This window comes from Loxodonta africana, chromosome 3 (assembly GCF_030014295.1).
Source record: "Loxodonta africana isolate mLoxAfr1 chromosome 3, mLoxAfr1.hap2, whole genome shotgun sequence".
Classification (NCBI taxonomy): domain Eukaryota; kingdom Metazoa; phylum Chordata; class Mammalia; order Proboscidea; family Elephantidae; genus Loxodonta; species Loxodonta africana.
In genome coordinates this window covers 140722171-140743274 of record NC_087344.1, presented here as the reverse complement: position 1 = coordinate 140743274, position 21104 = coordinate 140722171, and positions in this window count along the sequence as shown.

Genomic DNA, 21104 nt, shown 5'->3' with positions numbered 1-21104 from the left:
CCTTTTGGAACTGACTAATTTCACTCAGCATAATGCTTTCCAGGTTCCTCCATGTTATGAAATGTTTCACAGACTCATCACTGTTCTTTATCGATACATAGTAATCCATTGTGTGAATATACCATAATTTATTTATCCATTCATCCATTGATGGGCACCTTGGTTGCTTCCATGTTTTTGCTATTGTAAACAGTGCTGCAATAAACATGGCTGTGCATATATCTGTTCGTGTAAAGACTCTTATTTCTCTAGGATATATTCCCAGGAGTGGGATTACTGGATTGTATGGTAGTTCTATTTCTAGCTGTTTAAGGAAGAACAAATCAATTTCCAAAGTGGTTGTACCATTTTACATTCCCACCAGCAGTGTAGAAGTGTTCCAATCTCTCCACAGCTTCTCCAACATTTATTATTTTGTGTTTTTTGGATTAATGCCAGCCTTGTTGGAGTGAGATGAAATCTCATTATAGTTTTGATTTGCATTTCTCTAATGGCTAATGATCGTGAACATTTCCTCACGTATCTGTTACCTACCTGAATGTCTTCTTTAGTGAAGTGTCTATTCATATCTTTTGCCCATTTTTTAATTGGGTTATTTATCTTTTTGTAGCTGAGTTTTTACAGTATCATGTAGATTTTAGAGATCAGGTGCTGATCAGAAATGTCATAGCTAAGAACTTTTTCCCAGTCTGTAGGTAGTCTTTTTACTCTTTTGGTGAAGTCTTTGGATGAGCATAGGTGTTTGATTTTTAGGAGCTCCCAGCTATCTAGTTTTTCTTCTGCATTCTTAATAGTGTTTTGTACACTGTTTATGCCATGTATTAGGGATCTTCATGTTGTCCCTATTTTTTCTTCCATGATCTTTATCATTTTAGAATGTATATTTAGGCCTTTGATCCAGTTTGAGCTCATTTTCATGCATGGAGTGAGGTATGGGTCTTGTTTCATGTTTTTGCAGATGGATATCCAGTTATGCCAGCACCGTTTGTTAAAAAGACTGTCTTTTCCCCATTAAACTGTTTTGGGGCCTTAGTCAAATATCAACGGCTCATATGTGGATGGATTTATGTCTGGATTCTCAATTCTGTTCCATTGGTCTATGTATCTGTTGTTGTACCAGTACCAGGCTGTTTTGACTACTGTGGCGGTATAATAGGTTCTAAAATCAAGTAGAGTGAGGCCTCCCACTTTGTTCTTCTTTTTCAGTAATGCCTTATTTATCCGGGGCCTCTTTCCCTTCCATATGAAGTTGGTGATTTGTTTCTCCATCTCATTAAAGAACGTCCTTGGGATTTGGATGGGAATTGCATTAAATGTATAGATTGCGTTTGGTAGAATAGACATTTTTATAATGTTAAGTCTTCCTATCCATGAGCAAGGTATGTTTTTCCACTTATGTAAGTCTCTTTTGGTTTCTTGCAGAAGTGTACCATAGTTTTCTTTGTGTAAGTCTTTTACATCTCTGGTAAGATTTATTCCTAAGTATTTTATCTTCTTGGGGGCTGTTGTAAGTGTCATTGATTTGGTGATTTCCTCTTTGATGTTCTTTTTATTGGTGTAGAGGAATCCAACCGATTTTTGTATGTTTATCTTGTATCCTGATGCTCTGCTGAACTCTTCTATTAGTTTTAGCAGTTTTCCTGAGGATTCCTTAGTTTTCTGAGTAAAAGATCATGTCATCTGCAAATAGAGATACTTTTACTTCTTTCTTGCCAATCTGGATGCCCTTTATTTCTTTATCTAGCCTAATTGTTCTGGCTAGGACCTCCAACCCAATGTTGAATAAGAGCAGTGATAAAGGACATCTTTGCCTGGTTCCCAATCTCCAGGGGAATGCTTTCAGGCACTCTCCATTTAGGGCGATGTTGGCCGTTGGCTTTGTATAAATGCCCCTTATTATGTTGAGGAATTTTCCTTCTATTCCTATTTTGCCGAGAGTTTTTTTTTATCATGAATCAGTGTTGAACTTTGTCAAATGCCTTTTCTGCATCAATTGATAAAATCATGTGATTCTTGTCTTTTGTTTTATTTATGTGGTGGATTACATTAATTGTTTTTCTAATGTTGAATCATCCCTGCATACCTGGTATGAATCCCAGTTGGTCATGGTGAATTATTTTTTTGATATGTTGTTGAATTCTATTGGCTAGAATTTTGTTGAGGATTTTTTCATCTATGTTCATGAGGGATATAGGTCTATAATTTTCTTTTCTTGTGGTGCCTGTACCTGGTTTTGGTATCAGGGATATGGTGGCTTCATACAATGAGTTTGGTAATAGTCCACCCTTTTCTATGCTTTGAAATACTTTTAGTAGTAGTGGCGTTAACTCTTCTCTCAAAGTTTGGTAGAACTCTGCAGTGAAACAGTCCGTACCAGGGTTTTTTTTTTTGTTGGGAGTTTTTTGATTACCTTTTCAATCTCTTCTTTTGTTAAGTGTCCATTTAGTTGTTCTACCTCTGTTTGTGTTAGTTTAGGTAGGTAGTGTGTTTCTAGGAATTCATCCATTTCTTCTAGGTTTTCAAATTTGTTTGAGTATAGTTTTTCATACTAATCTGATATGATTCTTTTAATTTCAGTTAGGTCTGTTGTAATATCTCCCATCTCATTTCTTATTTGGGTTATTTGCTTTCCTCTCCTGTTTTTCTTTTGTCAGTTTGGCCAATGGATTATCAATTTTGTTGAGTTTTTCAAAAAAGCAGCTTTTGGTCTTGTTAATTCTTTCAATTGTTTCTGTTTTCTATTTCATTTAGTTCAGCTCTAATTTTTATCATTTGCTTTCTTCTGGAGCCTGAGGGTTTCTTTTGTTGCTCTCTTTCTATTTGTTTAAGTGTAGGGATAATTCTTTGATTTTGGCCCTTTCTTCTTTTTGTATGTGTGCATTTATTAATATAAATTGGCCTCTGAGCACTGCTTTTGCTGTGTCCCAAAGGTTCTGATAGGAAGTGTTTTCATTCTCATTGGATTCTCTGAATTTCTTTATTCCATCCTTAATGTCTTCTGTAATCCAGTCTTTTTTGAGCAGGATATTGTTCAGTTTCCACGTGTTTGATTTTTTTTTTCACTGTTTTTCCTGGTATTGATTTCCACTTTTATGGCCTTATAGTCAGAGAAGATGCTTTGTAATATTTCAATGTTTTGGATTCTTCTAAGGCTTGCTTTATGACCTAATATGTGGTCTATTTTAGAGAATGTTCCATGTACACTAGAAAAGAAAGTATACTTGGTTGCTGTTGGGTGGAGTGTTCTGTATATGTCTAAGAGGTCAACTTGGTTGATTGTGGTACTTAGATCTTCCGTGTCTTTATTGAGCTTCTTTCTGGATGTCCTCTCCTTCACTGAAAGTGGTGTGTTGAAGTCTTCTGCTATTATTGTGGAGCCGTCTATCTCACTTTTCAATGCTGATAGTTTGTTTTATGTATCTTTCAGCCCTGTCATTGAGTGCATAAATATTTAATATGGTTATATCTTCTAGGTGTATTGTCACTTTAGTCATTATATAGTGTCCTTCCTTATCTTTTGTGGTGGATTTAACTCTAAAGTCTATTTTGTCAGAAATTAGTATTGCCACTCCTACTCTTTTTTGATTGTTGTTTGCTTGATATATTTTTTTCCATCCTTTGAGTTTTAGCTTGTTTGTGTCTCTAAGTCTAAGATGTGTCTCTTGTAGGCAGCATATAGACGGATCTTGTTTTTTAATGCATTCTGCCACTCTCTGTCTCTTTATTGGTGCATTTAGTCCATTTATATTCAGGGTAATTATAGATAGGTATGAATTTAGTGTTATCATTTTAATATCTTTTTTTTTGTGCGTTGTTGACAATTTCTTTTTCCCACTTAATTTTATGTGCTGAATAGATTTTGTTTACATATTGTCCTTTCCTCATATTTGTTGTTGTTGATTTTGTTTCTGCTGAGTCTCTATTTTTTTCTTGTATTTTATTTTGATGAATAGGATAGTTTGTCTCTTTTGTGGTTACCTTATTATTTACCCCCATTTTTCTAAATTTAAAACTAACTTTTATTTCTTTGTATCGCTGTATCTTCCTCTCCATATGGAAGGTGTGTGATTACATTTCTTAGTCCCTCTTTATTATTTTAATGTTGTCTTCTTTTATATAATAAGGTCACTGTTACCCTGTTTTGAACTTTTTTTTTTTTTTTAAATAATCTTGCTTTGTTTTTTGGATTCCCTGTCTGGGTTGACTTCTGGTTGCTGTGCACAGTGTTCTAGTCTTGGGTTGATACCTGATATTATTGATTTTCTAACCAAAGAACTCCCTTGAGTATTTCTTGTAGTTTTGGTTTGGTTTTTATGACTTCCCTAAACTTCTGTTTGTCTGGAAATGTCCTAATTGCACCTTCACATTTGAGAGAGAGTTTTGCTGGATGTATGATTCTTGGCTGGCAATTTTTTTCTTTCAGTTTTTTATATAAGTCATCCCATTGCCTTCTTTCTGCATGGTTTCTGCCAGGTAGTCCAAGCTTATTCTTATTGACTTTCCTTTGTAGGTGACTTTTAGTTTATCCCTAGCTGCTCTTAAAATTCTCTCTTTATCTTTGGTTTTGGCAAGTTTGATTATAATATGTCTTGGTGACTTTTTTTGGAAATCTGCCATATGTGGAGTTCAATGAGCATCTTGGATAGATATCTTCTCATCTTTTGTGACATCAGGGAAGTTTTCTGCCAACAAATCTTCAACAATTCTCTCTGTATTTTCTATTATCCTTCCCTGTTCTGGTACTCCAATCACTCGTAGGTTATTTCTCTTGATAGAGTCCCACATGATTCTTAAGGTTTCTTCATTTTTTAAATTCTTTTATCCAATTTTTCTTCAAATGTATTACCGCCAAGTGATTTATCTTCAAGTTCAGAAATTCTAGCTTCTACTTGCTCAGTTCTGCTCCTCTGACTTTCTATTGTGTTATCTAATTTTGTAATTTGATTGTTAATCTTCTGAATTTCTGATTGCTGTCTGTCTGTGGATTTTTCCAGCTTATTAAACTTTTCATTATGTTCCTGAATAATCTTCCTAATTTCTTCAATTGCTTTACCTGTGTGTTCCTTGGCTTGCTCTGCATATTGCCTCATTTCCTTCCTGATGTCTTGAAGGGTTCTGTATATTAAACTTTTGTATTGTGGCTCTGGTAATTCCAGGAATGCACTTTCATCTAGAAGATTCCTGGATTCTTTGTTTTGAGAGCCTATTGAGGTGATCATGATCTGTTTTTTTAAGTGACTTGATATTGACTGTTGACTCCGAGCCATCTATATGTTATTGTATTAGTTTATTTTATGCTTGCTTACTGTGTTGTAGCTTCTTGCTTTGTTTTGTTTTGGTATACCCCTATGGGTTGCTTGAGTGAGCTAGCTTGATTATTTTCACCTTTGGAGCTCTGAATTCCTGTCCCCAGATGGCTAGAACTGTTATCAGGTATATCAGTCTAGGGGTCTATTCAGTTTTCTTGTATGAATTCAGATCAGGTTTCCAGGTAGCTGATATCAAGTGTGTGGTACAGGCTCTGTCCTACAGTCTTAGAGGGGCAGGGGTGATTGGCATATATACTAGTATCTGATTGCAGCAGGGGGTCACACTCTGACAAGGCAGGGGGCTGAGAAATGACCCCCGAGTGTCTCTGAGGAAAGCTTGTACCTGTTCCCTAGAGCGTGCAAGTGGGTGGGCTCTGTAGACGGACCATGGGCACCCAAAGTTTTTGGTTGTAAGGACTGGGAGGTACCAGTCATCTTTGGACCCCTGTTGTGGGTGGCTGGGTGACCTGAGTGGAGCTACCAGTCCTTAGGTCCCTGATGTGGGTAGGTAAGGACTTTGTTTAATAGGCAAAGCAATGTCAAACATCAAACACCTACCTCTCCGCCACACAGCTGAAATGGTTGGAGTTTGCCAAAAGGGCCTTTTCTCCTGAAATAGGTCCACATAGGTCCATGAAGAAGGGAAAGGTGCTCAAAGTCCATGGACAGTTTATGCCTGGACAGGTGCTGCTTCTGTCCTGAGTTTCCCTGGTTAGTGGAGCTAGCAAATTTTCTTTTCCCCCAATTGCAATTTTTTTCCTTCCCCAAGGCTGGGAGGATGGCTCTAGGTGCTCAACAGGGCCTATCTCAGGCCCAGGGAGTTCAGCCCCTGAAGGTGGCTTGGGGGTGGGGGGGATGGTAAAATGTACCCAAGTTTTTAGCTTTTGCAGAGAGTGCCATTCCTCTCAGGTTCCAGAGGTGTGAGTAGGCTGCATGGCTGGCTTCCTCTCCCTGAGGAAACTATGGCGGAATGCAAGTACCAGCCCACCACCGTGGCTTTGGGAATGGTGCCTGAGGGCTCCCTGCGATTCAGGTCCGGTAACTCCTCTCCACTTCTGAACGGCCTCTTCCTCCCTCTGCCCCTCAGTTCGTTTTCTAAGCTTGCCTTTGAAGCTCAGGGCTCCCAGCTTGTCACAAATATACTTTTTTCACTTGTTTTTTTGGGGTCTCTGTTAAAAAGAGGGCTCGCCAGAAATGTCTGTCTGTTCCACCATCTTGGCTCTGTTTCAATAAACACTTTTTTTGTCATATGGCTTGTCAACCTCAAGACATGTCAACACTCTCCCCTTCTCAACTTTGGGCTCCCCATTACTAGCTTTTCTGTCGCAGCTTCCCTTCTAGTCTTTGCCCCTGAGCCAGTGTGCCCATTTAGTCTTGTTTTATTTTATGGGCCTGTCTAATCTTTGGCTGAAGAGTGTACCTCAAAAGGTGATTTATTACTGAGCTATAAGGGTGTCGGGGGTCATGCTCTTGGAGTTTCTCAAGTTTCCATCAGACCAGTAAGCCTGGTCTTTTTTTGGGGGGGGAGGGGAGTTAGAATTTTGTCCTACATTTTTCTCCAGCTCTGTCTGGGACCCTCATTTGATCCTTATTAGAACAGTTGGTGGTAGCAGCTGCGTACCATCTAATTGTGTTGGACTCAGCCTGGTGGAGACTGTGGTAGTTGTGGTCCATTATTTCTTTGGACTAATCTTTCCCTTGTGTCTTTTTTTTTCTTCATTCTGCCTTGCTCCAGATGGTGTGAGGCCAGTAGAGTATCTTAGATGGCCACTCACAGGCTTTTAAGACCCCAGATTAGTTTTTCCATCTCTTTAAAGAGAGCTGTTAACATTTGGATTGGGATTGCATTGTATCTGTAGATTGCTTTGGTAGAATTGACATTTTCACAATGTTAAGTCTGCTTATGCATGAGCATGGTTTGTTTGTCCATTATGTAGGTTTCTTTTGGTTTCTCGCAGTAGCATTTTGTAGTTTTCTTTTTATAGGTCTTTTACATCCCTGGTTAGATTTATTCCTAAGTATTTTTTATTTTTTTAGGGGCTATTATAAATGTTATTGCTTTCCTGATTTTCTTTTTGTAGTTCTCTCTATTAGTGTATAGGAATCTAACTAATTTTTGTATGTTTATCTTGTATCGTGCTACTCTACTGAATCTTTCTATTTGTTGAGTAGATTTCTTATGGAGCCTTTTGGGTTTTCTATGCATAGTATCATATCATCTGCAAATAGAGACAGTTTTGCTTCTTTACCAATTTGGATGCCCTGTATCTCATTTTCTTGACTTATTGCTCTAGCTAGGACATCCAGTGTAATGTTAAATAGGAGTGATGATAAAGGGCATCATTCTTTTATTCCTGTTCTCAATGAGAATGTTTTCAGCAACATTCTTATATTTCTAAGCCTTTACATTCTATCTTCTAATTTTTTTTTGCCAAGGAAGCTCTGGCATTTCATCCTGATTAAATTAGGTCAACTTTGAGTCCATATTTCAGACCATCAGCCAAACAAATTGTTAGAACCCTTTGTAGTTAATTCTTTCTCTGGTAAATTAAATCATATTAATATATATGGCTTGATTCAACATTAAAGGAGCCCTGGTGGCACAGTGGTTAAAGTGCTAGCCAAAAGGTTGGTGATTCAAACCCACCAGCTGCTCCATGGGAGAAAGATGTGGTAGTCTGCTTCTATAAAGATTTACAGAATTGGAAACCCTATGGGGCAGTTCCACTCGGTCCTATAGGGTTGCTATGAGTTGCAATCTACTCAATGGCAGTGGGTTTGATTTTTTTGGTTTGATCTAACATTATGTATTTTTTCCTTCTGAGTCTAAGACCCTTAGAACTCACTCCCACTCATACTCTTCAGGTTTCTGCCAATGTGTGTTTTCAAAATCTTGTTATTCTCTTGGGATATGAAAAGAATAATACACTTTTCATATCCCAAAATACACTCTGTCTCTCTCCACAATAAGCTTATCTTCCTACAGCATGTTGAGATCTGACACTAGTTACAGGTGTTGGGGCACTGAGAGATGATGAGGAGAGTAGGAATGAGATGGTGAGGAATTGACTTGATGGTAGTAGGTTTGGTTTATTTTGGAGTGAGTCTCGGCAAATGAGTAGGTATTTTTTAGGACAGGGAGTTGGGAATCAGGAGGCAGGCTTTTCAGATAGAGAAATCCAGTAAAAACAAAGGCAGGGAATTATGAAACCACATGGAATATTCAGAGGACTACAAGAAATTTGAGGTAAGTGTCAAGACATAACTGCTAGGCCAGATAATTTATTCTCTTTCATTTAAAAAATTTTGCTCTTTGTTCTGTAAACTATGGAGAGCTTTTGAAGGATTTTAAGAAGGAGAGTTACGTGACTCATCTTGGCATTTAAAGAACACTATCACTTTGGTAGAATTTGGAGAATAAATTGGAGGAAGTAAAATTAGAGACAGAGAGAAAGAGTTATTTCCTAGGTGAGATAAAATGTGATTCAAGCTGAACGCAGGCAATCAGAGCAGGAAGGAAAGGAAGGTATAGGTATGAGAAATGACAAAAACATGGAATTATCAAGGCTTACTGAGTGGGCCTGGGAAACAGAGGGAGGTAGGATAAAGGGAGGAGTAAAGAATGGCTTCCTACTTTCTGGCTGGGGTGAAGGAGTTGGTGTCCCTTACAGAGATAAGGGAACACAGGAGAAGGTACAGATTTGCCATTGAGGAAGTGTATTTGGTTTTGGAGTTGACTGTGTGGCTGGCTGGGGATTCTTATGCAGCATTCACTAGCATATGTAGGGTGGTTAATCTCATAGGTGTTAATAAACGCATTCAGAAGGCATAGGTAGATGAGATGAGTTTGGGGAACACCAGTATACAAGGGTCGAACTGAGGAAGAGTCTGTCCAAATACCTTCCCTGATGGGCTTCCTTAAACATATAAAGTAGACGTAAGCTCATCATCTGAAGTGGATTTCTTTTTCCTAGCTAATATGTTTGAATCAAAACCCAAAAAATGTAGCTGAAGAAAGGGGAATGGGGTAAAATGACCTTATGCTCTAACCCATCAATTCTATGGTTCGAAGCAGAGAAAGACTGCCTTAATTGTAGTGACCACTTCCATGTGATTTGGAAGCACTGAACAGGAACTGGTTTGGCCCTGATGGTTCCCATGTATTTCCTCTCTTAGCTGGTTGAGGGTTAAAATTGAAACCTTAGAACTTCATTCCTGGAGTCTCAGACTTTGACTATAGTTAAAATACATACCCCTCCTGGTGGATGGTAGGGCTCATCATTTTGATATATGTATGTGGAGACATGTGGAGCAATGGTTACCTGCTTGGCTGCTAACCTTAAGTTATAACCTACTAGCAACTCTGCAGGAGAAAAGCCCTGGAGATCTGCTCCAGTAAATAAAGATTAAAGCTTAGAAAACACTATGAGGAAGCTCTGCTCTGTCATGTGAGGTCATCATGAACTGGAATTGACTTGGCAGCATACAACTATACAGATATGTGTTTTACACGTATATACGTTTTATTGACTATGCAAAGACATTTGTGTGGATCATAACAAATTATGGATAACATTGCAAAAAAATGAGAATTCCAGAACACTTAATTGTGCTCATGAGGAACCTGTACATAGGTCAAGAGGCAGTTGTTCAAACAGAACAAGGGGATACTGAGTGGTTTAAAGTCAGGAAAGGTGTGCGTCAGGGTTGTACCCTTTTACCACATCTATTCAAACTGTATACTGAGCAAATAATCTGAGAAGCTGGACTATATGAAGAAGAATGGGGCATCAAGATTGGAGGAAGACTCATTAACAGTGTTTGTTATGCTGATGACACAACCTTGCTTGCTGAAAGTGAAGAGGACTTGAAGCACTTACTGATAAAGATCAAAGAGCACAGTATGGACTACACCTGAACATATAGAAATCCTCACAACTGGACCAATAAGCAACATCATGACAAATGGAGAAAACATTGAAGTTGTCAAGAATTTCATGTTACTTGGATCTACAATCAACACCCGTGGAAGCAGCAGTCAACAAATCAAAAGATGCATTGTGTTGGGCAAATCAGCTGCAAAAGACCTCTTTAAAGTGTTGAAAAGCAAAGACGTCACCTTGAAGACTAAGGTGCACCTGACTCAAGCCATCGTGTTTTCAATCGCTTCACGTGTATGTGAGAGCTGGACTATGAATAAGGAAGCCCAAAGAAGAATTGACTCCTTCTAATTGTGGTTTCGGAGGATGTTAAAATATCCCACGGACTGTCAAAAGAATGAACAAATCTGTCTTAGAAGAAGTAGGACCAGTTTCCTCCTTAGAGGCAAGGATGGCAAGACTATGTCTCACATACTTTGGACATGTTATCAGGAGGGACCAGTCCCTGGAGAAGGACATCATGCTTAGTAAAGTAGAGGGTCAGCAAAAAAGAGGGAAACCCTCAATGAGATGGATTGACACAGTGGCTGCAGCAGTGGGCTTTAACACAGCAACCATTGTGAGGATGGCGCAGGACCAGGCAAAGTTTCCCTGTTGAAATAGACTGGAAGGCACCTAAAAACAACTACATATGTACATATGTATTTGTTTATATACATATATACATTGTCAAAAACCAAAATGCTTAGAGAAACACCAAAAATTAGTATAACAGAATATGTTTATTGTGATTAGGTATGATTCAAATTGGACTACCTCACCTGCATATGTGGGGAAGGCACCCTGATGAAGGGATAGTGAAAGCAGGTTATGCAGGTGGTTGTTATGTTAATGTCTCAAGACCCACTGCCACTGCCATTGAGTTGATTTCAACTCATAGTGACTAGTGATACTATGGGACAGAGCAAAACTTCCCCATAGGATTTCCAAGGCTGTAAATCTTTACGGAAGCAAACTGCTGTATCTTTCTCTCTCAGAGCAGCCGGTGGGTTTGAAAGACTGACCTTTTGGTTAGCAGCCAAACACTTTATGATGCTACCAGGGCTCTTAGTAAATTTCGCAAGAGATGGCATCAAAGCACAGAAGAGGTTACAGAAACAGTCACCAAGGACATACTATGCATCCTAAAACAGCCTCTAGTCAGACCCTGGAGTTCCTGGAATATTAATATTATTTCTTCTCATGACATTCCCTATTAGAATGTGTTGCCAGGGTCAGAGCCCTCATCTTATTCATCACTGTATCCAGCATCAAACATAGTAGATGTTCAATTATATTTTGAGTGAATTAATAATCATTTAAGGAAAAAACACCTGATGGATTCTTTAAATTTCCAAGTACTACCTGTCTTGTAAACTCAATAAGCACACTCCTTGGGAGCTTAATAGTTTTATTATCTTTCTTTTACACAAGGAGAATGTAAGCTGGAGAGGGAAAGTGCCTGAACAAGGTCACCCAGTCATTAGAGATGGGACTTGAACTTGGGTATTCTTATCCCTAGGAACCTTGGTGGTGCAGTGGCTAAGTGCTCAGCTGCTAATGAAAAGAGGTTCGAATCCACCAGCTGCTCAGTGGGAGAACGGTGTGGCAATCTAGATTAGAGCCTTGAAAACCCTATGGGGCAGTTCTACTCTGTTCTACAGGGTCATTATGAGTCAGAATCAACTCAATGGCAATGAGTTTGGTGTTTTTTTTTTTTTTATTCTCATCCCAATTCCTTCTCTTTCTTCTCTGCAGTGCTGAGCCTTCCTGAGAAAGGGTTTTAAAAGAGGAGACAACTGAGAGCTCTAGGCCCCTCTGAGAAGTATGGAGTAAATGAGAATTTGTCTCAGAACATGGGAGCTGGGAATAGAGGTGAAAAATTACATCCACTGTCGACTTTGTCTAGAGTAGCCTTGAAAGCTAACATTGTATAAAGATACCCCTGAGCTCAGATTTCCCCCAAGGGCAGGTCAGCAGTAATCCTGGCATTATGTGCTCTCAGGCCTGTGACCACAACATAAACGCCAGTGAAAGAAATCTCACAGTCAGTCAGTTTGTGAACTCTGCTTGAGAAGGCAGGTGTGGTTGTAAAGCACCAGGAACATAGGGGGTGTGAATTACAAGAGCAGATGGTAAATATTCATCTCAGGAAGGATCGTTGGGGTTTATAATGGTATTGAATGTACTCCAGTTTTATTTTCTTGGTTCAAGAAAAAGCTTCTGTTGCTATAAAGTCTGAATGTGAGTTTTAAAAATTTTGTGTTAAGGGGAAATAAATGTTATTCATAGTGGCAGCTTTCATGAATCTTTTGAAAATGGACGGGTAAAGAGATTCTTAAGGAGCCCTGGTGGTGCAGTGGTTAAAGAGCTCAGCTGTTAACTGAAAGATCAGTGGTTCGAATCCACCAGCAGCACCATGAGAGAAAAAACCTGGATATCTGTAAAGATTACAGCCTAGGAAACCCTTATGGGGCAGTTCTACCCTGTCATATATAGTCACTATAAGTTGGAATCTATTTGATAGCACACAACAACAAAAAAGAGATTCTTAGAAAGTAAGTGACATGGAACAGGGAGCTCTGTCATGTAGGGTCCGTGGCGTGAAGCATGAAGGTGGGGTGACAAAAAAAGGAGAAGAAAGAATGTGATGGAAACAAAACTTCTGATATCTATTAAATATGTCAAACTTTAGCTTCCCACCCTCTAAACAGCTCCCTCCCCACAAAGTAACACCATCTCAGTTGGTTCAGTGCCTTTGGATTTAGCCCCTTCTGGCCCTTTAATATGCTAATACACACAATAAACCAGAAACCAGCTGCCTTCAAGTCTATCCCAACTCATGGGGACCCCACGTGTATCAGAGTAGGTTTTCATTGGCTAATTTTTCAGTAGATCTCCAGGCCTTTCTTCCTGGGCACCTCTGACAGCCTCGAACTTCCAACCTTTCAGCTAGCAGCCCTGCACGTTAACTGGTTACACCACCCAGGGATTCCAAACCTGCACTGTAGCAAAGCTTTAAAGATGGTGGTGACTGAATGTTAATGACTTCTTTCCTCACAACAGCTGAAGCATTGGAATCTTCCACTCTGCTTCCTCATGTTTATGTGTGCATAGGTGTCTCTGACAGGCTTTCTGTGATTTCTCTATTTGTATGTATAACGATTTGTTGCGAAAACTTTGAATTCAATTGTTTAGTTGTTACATCCCCCAGTACAGATACTTTCTTTCAAACATCTTTGGGAAAAGGAATGCCACTCTGTGCAATCATTATCTCCTGAAAGAAATCACCCAACAGTGTCACCTCATTTCTTCTTCCAGCCTCCCTTTCCTCATCTCCCTGACTACGGTTTCTAAGCCAACATCTCAGCTCTGCTCTTGCTTTTATTGGTTTCTCCCTCCTTACTCATCAACAAGAAACAACAACAAAACCTGAGGGTTTGGCCAAATGACCTTTCCACTTGTCTAATCTTTTTGTCTGGATCCATTTTGCTCTTGACAGAATGGAAAGTTCTTGAAGGCAGGTGACATACTAATCCATAATTTATGTACAAGACCTGGAATCTTGTGGGTGTTTATTAAATTTTATATACAAAGCATTAAACAAACACTTTGATGGAGTGATCCCAGAGATCCTTTCTTTTTATTTTATTATTATTATCCTGTTTTAGTGGCTGGTGGAAATCGGAAAAGGGGAGCAGTCATTTAGATGGGAAAAGACATTTCTCTAAACGTCAATACTTACGAAATACCGTTCTAAACCTTTACAGATGATTATCTTCCTCAGTAGTAAAGGAGCCCTGGTGTACAGTGGTTAATCACTCAGCTGCTAATTCAGAGCCTGGCAGTTCGAACCCACCAGCTGCTCCGTGGAAGAAAGGTATGGTAGTCTGTTTCCATAAAGATTTACAGCCTTTAACACTCTATAGGGCAGTTCTATCCTGTCCTATAGGCTTGTCATGAGTCAGAATTGACTCAACGGTAGTGGTTTTTTTTTTTTTTTTTTTTGGTATCTTCCTCAGTACTGATGAGGCAGTTCACATTGCTGCTCAATTTATTTACTCAGGAGACCAATTTATTTCACTACCTCTGTACTAACTGTTTGCATTGACATCTAGGTCTGCTTTGAGCAAGCAACTGTGACAAGTTGTTTATTGAACTGTAAACAGGTATTGTCTGAATCTAAACAATGGCTTTATCTAATTAGGAGGCCCTGGGCATCATCTTAGCCCCACGTGGCTATTCTAACCCAGTCTAGCGTTCACAGATTTCCCGTACCTTTAAAGATCTTCTTGCTCAAGTTAAATCCTTTCATCACAAAGTGACAAATAATCCTTATTTTGTCCTGTGACTTTACATACTGGTGATTTGTGCAAAAAAAGAACTGACTATAATAAACTGATCAAGGGTGGCTCAATTTGGACTGATTGAGTAAGAGAAGAAAAACATGAATGAGATATAAAAAGAAAGAAGGATGAATAAAGATGAACTGGGTCTGTTGCTTAGGCTGTAAAAATACCTTGTATAAACTAGAAAAAAAAATTGCCTTTCAAAAGGGAACTCAACGAAATGATGGTGAATTTTCAGACAAAAACACAGGTGTGATCGTGGAAAGTGTAACAGGAGTACTGAGGAAGGGGGAAGTTAATTTTCTGGACTCAGATTGAAATAGAACATGTACGAAAGCACTTGGGAACCCTCATCTTACCCGCCATTGCTTTGTGTCTGAAGATGCTAATTGGGTGCAGCAATCAATGTCTTTTGTTTTCAACTGTCAGCGTTTTTCTGAAAGGCTGTGCCGGATACAGGAGGGAGGAAATCTCAAGGAAGCCTCACTTTTTGGTAAAAAAAAAAAAAAAAAAGTAGCTATTATTATTACATTTCTTCTTGGAAGGTGAGAATTATTGCAAATTTTGGAAAAAAAAATTGTCACTGCAGTGAAGTTTTTAAATGTGACTCCAAACTTAGATATCTTTCTAAAAAAAATTAGCAGAGGATGCCCCATGGTATACGTTGAAAAGGAGGGGGAATAAAAGCTGAATAAAAGCAAGCAGGGGGATGAGGTTTTTTCTTTTTTTTTAATTTTCCCAGTAACTATATAAAATATAGGCACTATATTTATTTTATCATAAAGCCTGATTTTCACGTCCTTTTTGTCTCTCTCCAGGCATTGGGAGTTGCTTTCTTGGTTGCTTCCTTCCTTAACGATTTGTATAATTGGTTTCACTCACTGAGGCCCAATTGGTGGGTTCATTGTGAGTGCCTCATGAAATATGAATCTATTTAAAAATTAAAAGTAAATCAATATTAATTCAATAAAATATTTTAATCTGAGGTATGAATATTTTATACCTTCACACAGACATGCAGATTTCAAAAGCCGTTTTCATGTTCCTGACAGGCTGTCCAGTTTTGCCATGATAACATTGAAATATTCCTCCTGGCGTGCGGGTGCTGGCTCCGGGCTCTCAGCTAGAGCCGCCCAGGTCAATGGTTATGTTTATTCAAACTGCTGAAGGAATGCAAATGAGAGTCATGTTGCAGAGGGACTAGGGAAAGTTTACCTTGTTTAATCGAGTTTATAGTTCCTTTCCTCTCTGCCTGGATTATATTTCCAGGGAGTCTCACCAATCTTATAGGTTAATCCTTGTTCACACCAGGTTTGACTCAGATCAAACCTGGCATGTAGAGGAACCTGAAGGCTGTCCCCGACAAGAGGCTGTAAAGAGATGGACTGCCACCGATCTAGTCGAAATGAGCCAGTTGTTCCTCACTGAAAAAACCAGAGATTTACTGGAACAGACAGGCCCGAACTTAAACAGGCTTCTCTCTCTATTGAAACCCCATCTGTCAGTTGCATCAGTCATCTCCCCTGTCAGGCATTCTCAGCTGAAACAATGGAGTGGTGTCTGAGCTGAGCTGGAAAGAGGGAGATGTCAGATAACAGGGAGGGATGTGTTATTCTGATCACTGGGGTGAGACCCCACTTGCATTTCCCTGTCTGAATTCGGAGAGGATTGGTTGCTACTCCAGGTGCAGAAAAAAGCCATAAAGACTTTAGAACTAAGGTAATGATAATAAATTAAAAAAAAAAAAAATTTTTTTTTTTTTTTTTAAAAGGTAATGATAATAAATTAGGAGGGAGAAAATGGTTTCAGGACTGATTCAATACAAGAAGTGGTAGGTAATGGCTAAAACAATAATTTCCCTCCTGTTGGGGTTTCCTCCTTCATTTGTCTTTAATATGTCTTCGCTACCTGTTGCCTAAGCTACCTTGGTGGACAGAAATTAGCTCCCAAAGAAGAAAATGTAAGCTGAATGCATGAAAAATGTGTTGGCCATGGCTTCTTCTTCAGGGAGGGATAGTAAATGAGGCAATTGAATTACTGAATGTTTTCTGTGCATGGCCCAAGCCCTGGAGAACAAGTCTACCCAAGTTAGTATAGCCCCAAACTAGGAAGCCGAGACTGTGAATAGAGTGGGGGATTTAAATAAGATGGCTGCCAGACCAGAACTGAGTCCTTTGCGTGTCCCCAAGGCCCCACATAGTGCCTTGTGTGTAGTGGGCCCTCAATAGACATTTTGTTGAAGGAATGAATATGTATTTATTCATTTTGCACAGTTATTTAATTTGCCTTTTGCTGTGTTCTCTGGACACAAAGTAGGTATATTTCAGAACTGAGCCCTAGAATGATATATATGCTTAACTTTTCAGCAATTTATTATTGCATTTTCCTTGTAGGAGGGAAGGTTTTGGCATTGTAAAAATGTATTGCTGCTCTATATTGAAGCTAAGTGAATGTCACTGCATCCATCAGTTCACAAAGCAGGGCTCGCTCTTCTGTATGTGGAAGGGCATGGGCAAGAAATCTTCCTCCTGGGGTGTCCTCTGGCCCTGGTGTTACTCCTCTTGTACATTTCCCCCTTACTTGATGTTGTTATTGTTGAGTGCTATCAAGCTGGCCCTGACTCGTGGTGACCCCAGGCACAACAGAACGAAATGATGCCCAGTTCTGTACTATCACCATGATCGCTTACGGATGGGACTGTTGTGGTCCATACGATAAATCATTAGCTGATTTTTGGAAGTAGATTGCCGGACTTTTCTTCCCAGTCCCTCTTAGTCTGGACAGTTCTGCTTGATTCTGAGGGTTCCTGAATGGGTTCCTTCATAAACCTATAGAGTGGAAGATAAGGATATCAGTGTACATGGAAGGTGGCTGGGTCTGCTGCTAAATCAAGAGGTGACCCTGCTAAGTTGACCAACCATTAAGTTTTTTTGGTACTGCCCTGGTTGTAGCACGGAAGGACCCAGGTTCCGGGGCACCCTTCAGTCCCAGGCAAACTTGAGATGTCAAGTCTTTGGCCTTTAAGCTGTGTGGGCTTCAGATGAATAATAAACCTCTGGAAGTTACTTGGGTGTGAAGATTGAGGATTAGTATACATTTTGTAGTTTTGAGGATTATTATACATTTTATGATTTTGCTGAGAACAGTATGTAAAATCGTTGCTGTTGTTAGGTACTGTCAGGTCGGCTCCGACTCATAGTGACACTATGTACCACAGAACAAAACACTGCTTGGTCCTGTGCCATCCTTACAATCATTGTTATGCTTGAGCCCATTGTTGCAGCCACAGTTTCAATCCATCTTGTTGAAGGTCTTCCTCTTTTCTGCTGACCCTGTACTTTACCAAGCATGATATTCTTCTCCAGGGACTGATCCCTCCTGACAACATGTTAATTCTTTTCAGAAGGATACTGCCAGGTCCTTCTTCCTAGTCTGTCTTAGTCCGGAAGCTCAGCTGAGACCTGTCCTCCACGGGTGACCCTGCTGGTATCTGAATACCAGTAGCGTAGCTTCCAGCATCACAGCAACGCACAAGCCCCCACAGTACAACAAACTGACAGACACATGGGGAATATGTAAAACTACAGTTATGTAATTTAGAAGCCACCTAATTTTTGGTTTTCTTAGGCTCCATTCAGACTCATAAGCCATGTTTGTAATCAGCTTACAAGAAGGATAGGGTCTCAGCTTACTATCAGCCTAGAGTCGTTTCTCTTCAGTGGGAGTCCTCACAGCAGGACAGCTCTGCTGGTAGACCCAGGTTTCGAAGCCAAAGTTCTTGATTTTAACTACTCTCTGATTAACCATGATTAGCACTATTAAATGTAGCATACTCAGTTTTAGTGGAGTTATTTATTGGTATTTTCCCACTAGATCATGACCTCCTTAGGGGCAAGAATCTGGCCTTGTTCAGGCTTGTATCCTCCCCTGGAATTCACACAGAGTAGGTGATCAATAAATACTTGTTGAGCAGAGAACAGAATGAGGAACAGGCTCTTAGACTTGTGACCCATTTCCAGAAGCTGTTTCAAGGATGTTCTGCATTTGACCCAAAGACTGGACAAGTGCCACTGAGGGGGCATCTGATATTGGTGGCAATCAGACCTCCTGTGCCCTCATTCTGATTCTTGCAAACTCTGGGTCTGGCACTCCTGAGTGGATAGATTGCGGAGCTCCCAGGTTGGCTGTGGCCATATGAGCAGGATGTCTTGGGACTGTCCTGTGTCCTATCTCCTTCCACCATTGGAGTTTAGTGTGTCTGTATCCCATGGGCAGTAGGTGGAGGGAAGCTTCAGTCATTTATGTGGGCATAAAAAATCAGGTCTTCCTCATTCTCAAAGGGTGTATGAGTGTTTATGTGTGTGCATATATTTATACATAAATGAGAAGAGGGGCACATGTTGGCCCCATTCATATTCATGTATCATTTCATATAGACAGATCTTTAATACCTAGGCACTTGTCTAACCATAAAAACCCATTGCCGTTGAGTTGATTCAGACTCATAGCGACCCCATGGGACAGAGTAGAACTCCCCATAGGGTTTCTAAGGAGTGGATGGTGGATTTGAACTGCCAAAATTTTGGTTAGCAGCCTTAGCTCTTAAGCACTGCACCACCAGGGCTCCACCCAATTGTCTATTCCCTCCAAACTTGTCTATTTCCTCCAAATGTCTCTTTTTACTGGGAGAAGAAAAACAACAAAAAATTTGTCCTTTTGCCTTAATGTAGTTACACGAGATACTTAAGGAGGAGGCATATATAAATATCCCAAAGGTCTGACACTTAAAAGGTGAGGCTTTATTTTATAGTTAATGTTTTGATTTGTAAGGCTTTAATTTCACTGGGAGTTGAAAGGAGTGTGGCGCCTGGGAAAACCAGAGTGGGTGCAAACGCCGGCTTTGCTGCTAACTGTGTGATCTTAGGTAAATCAAACTTCCTCAGCCTTATTTTCCTCAAATAGGTAGTGGGATAGTAACGTCTACCTTGTAGGGCTTTTGTGAGGTATAGTTAGAAGTGTTGTATGAAGCAAAAATCCCTAGCACATCGTGCTGCCTGTGTAGATGGTAGCTGTCAAAAGTAAGAGAAAGATCCTTGTTCAGCCTCAGAAAATGCTTTCAAATACAAGAAGTGTCTAGCAATGAAATGGGCTGCCTTGGAAGCTGATGAGCACCATATCATTGGAGACGCTAAGAACAAGGCCAAATAATTATCTTTCTAAGATATAGTATAGGAATTTCTATACAATGTAGAGATTTTGATTGTTTAATAAATCATATTAAGGGTTCAGTAATTCTCTACTAACCTTCCTTTGGGAATTCCAAGGTAGTGCAAACAGTTAATGTACATGGCTACTAATGAAAGGTTGGAGGCGTGAGCCCACCTAGAGGTACCTCAGAAGAAAGGCCTGGTAATGTACTTCCAAAAAATCAGCCACTGAAAACCCCATGGAGCACAGTTCTACTCTGACACCCGTGGGGTCACCATGAATTGGTATCGACTAGATGACAACTGAATTTTTTAACCTCCTTTTAATAAAAGAAATCCAAATTAAAAGAAAACCTAGAAAACTTTCTTATAGTTTTAAGGTGTAGACATATGAAATTGATGAACTCAGCTGACAAGTGCAGTCAAGAATCTTGTTCCCAGAGTGGGGAGATCAGTTGAATAGAGCTTCTTTAGAATGGTACTTAACATCCCACTTGTTCAGGCTACGTTAGAAGGAGAATAGAGGGATAGGAAATCTTTCTTCCACTTTGCCTTCATGTGCCCCTGATTTCTTTAGTTCTATGCTTAGGACACAAAGTCCCTAAGTGGTGCAAAGGGTTTGCACTCTGTTGCTGATTGAAAGGTTTGTGTTTGAACTTACCCAGCAGCACCACGGAAGAAAGGCCTGGAGATCTGCTTCTGTAAAGATTATAGCAAAGGAAAGAAAACCCAATAGAGCTCAGTTTTGCTATGTAACACACTGAATCACCCTGAGTCGGAATCTACTTGGTGGCAATGGTTTTTGTTTTTGATCCTTAGGATTCCCTCTGCTTGTCAGAGGGCTAGTAAAGGACTTTGAGAGGGAAGACCGCCAATAATTACATGATCATTTTACTATACAGCCTAGTAAACACCTTGTGAAAATGAGTGGTTATTCTGGGAAGACTGAGAGAAACCTTGAGATTAATGAATAATAATCTCAAACACTTGTGCGCTTGTGAGTTCCTATGCCTTAACTTTGTTATAATACTATTAAAGATTTCCAATAATATTCCCCTTAAACGGGGTCCAAGATGAACCCAATTTTGATGACTTTTGGGTGTTTATACATTGATGGTTCAGTGGTAGAATTCTCACCTTCTGTGCTGAAGACCCAGGTTCAATTCCTGGCCAGTGCACCTGAAATGCAGCTACCACCTCTTGGTCAGTGGAGGCTGGCATGTTGCTATGATGCTGAACAGGTTTCAGCTGAACTTCCAGACTAAGAATACGAAGAAAGGCCTGGTGATCTACTTTCAAAAATCAGCCAATGAAAACCCT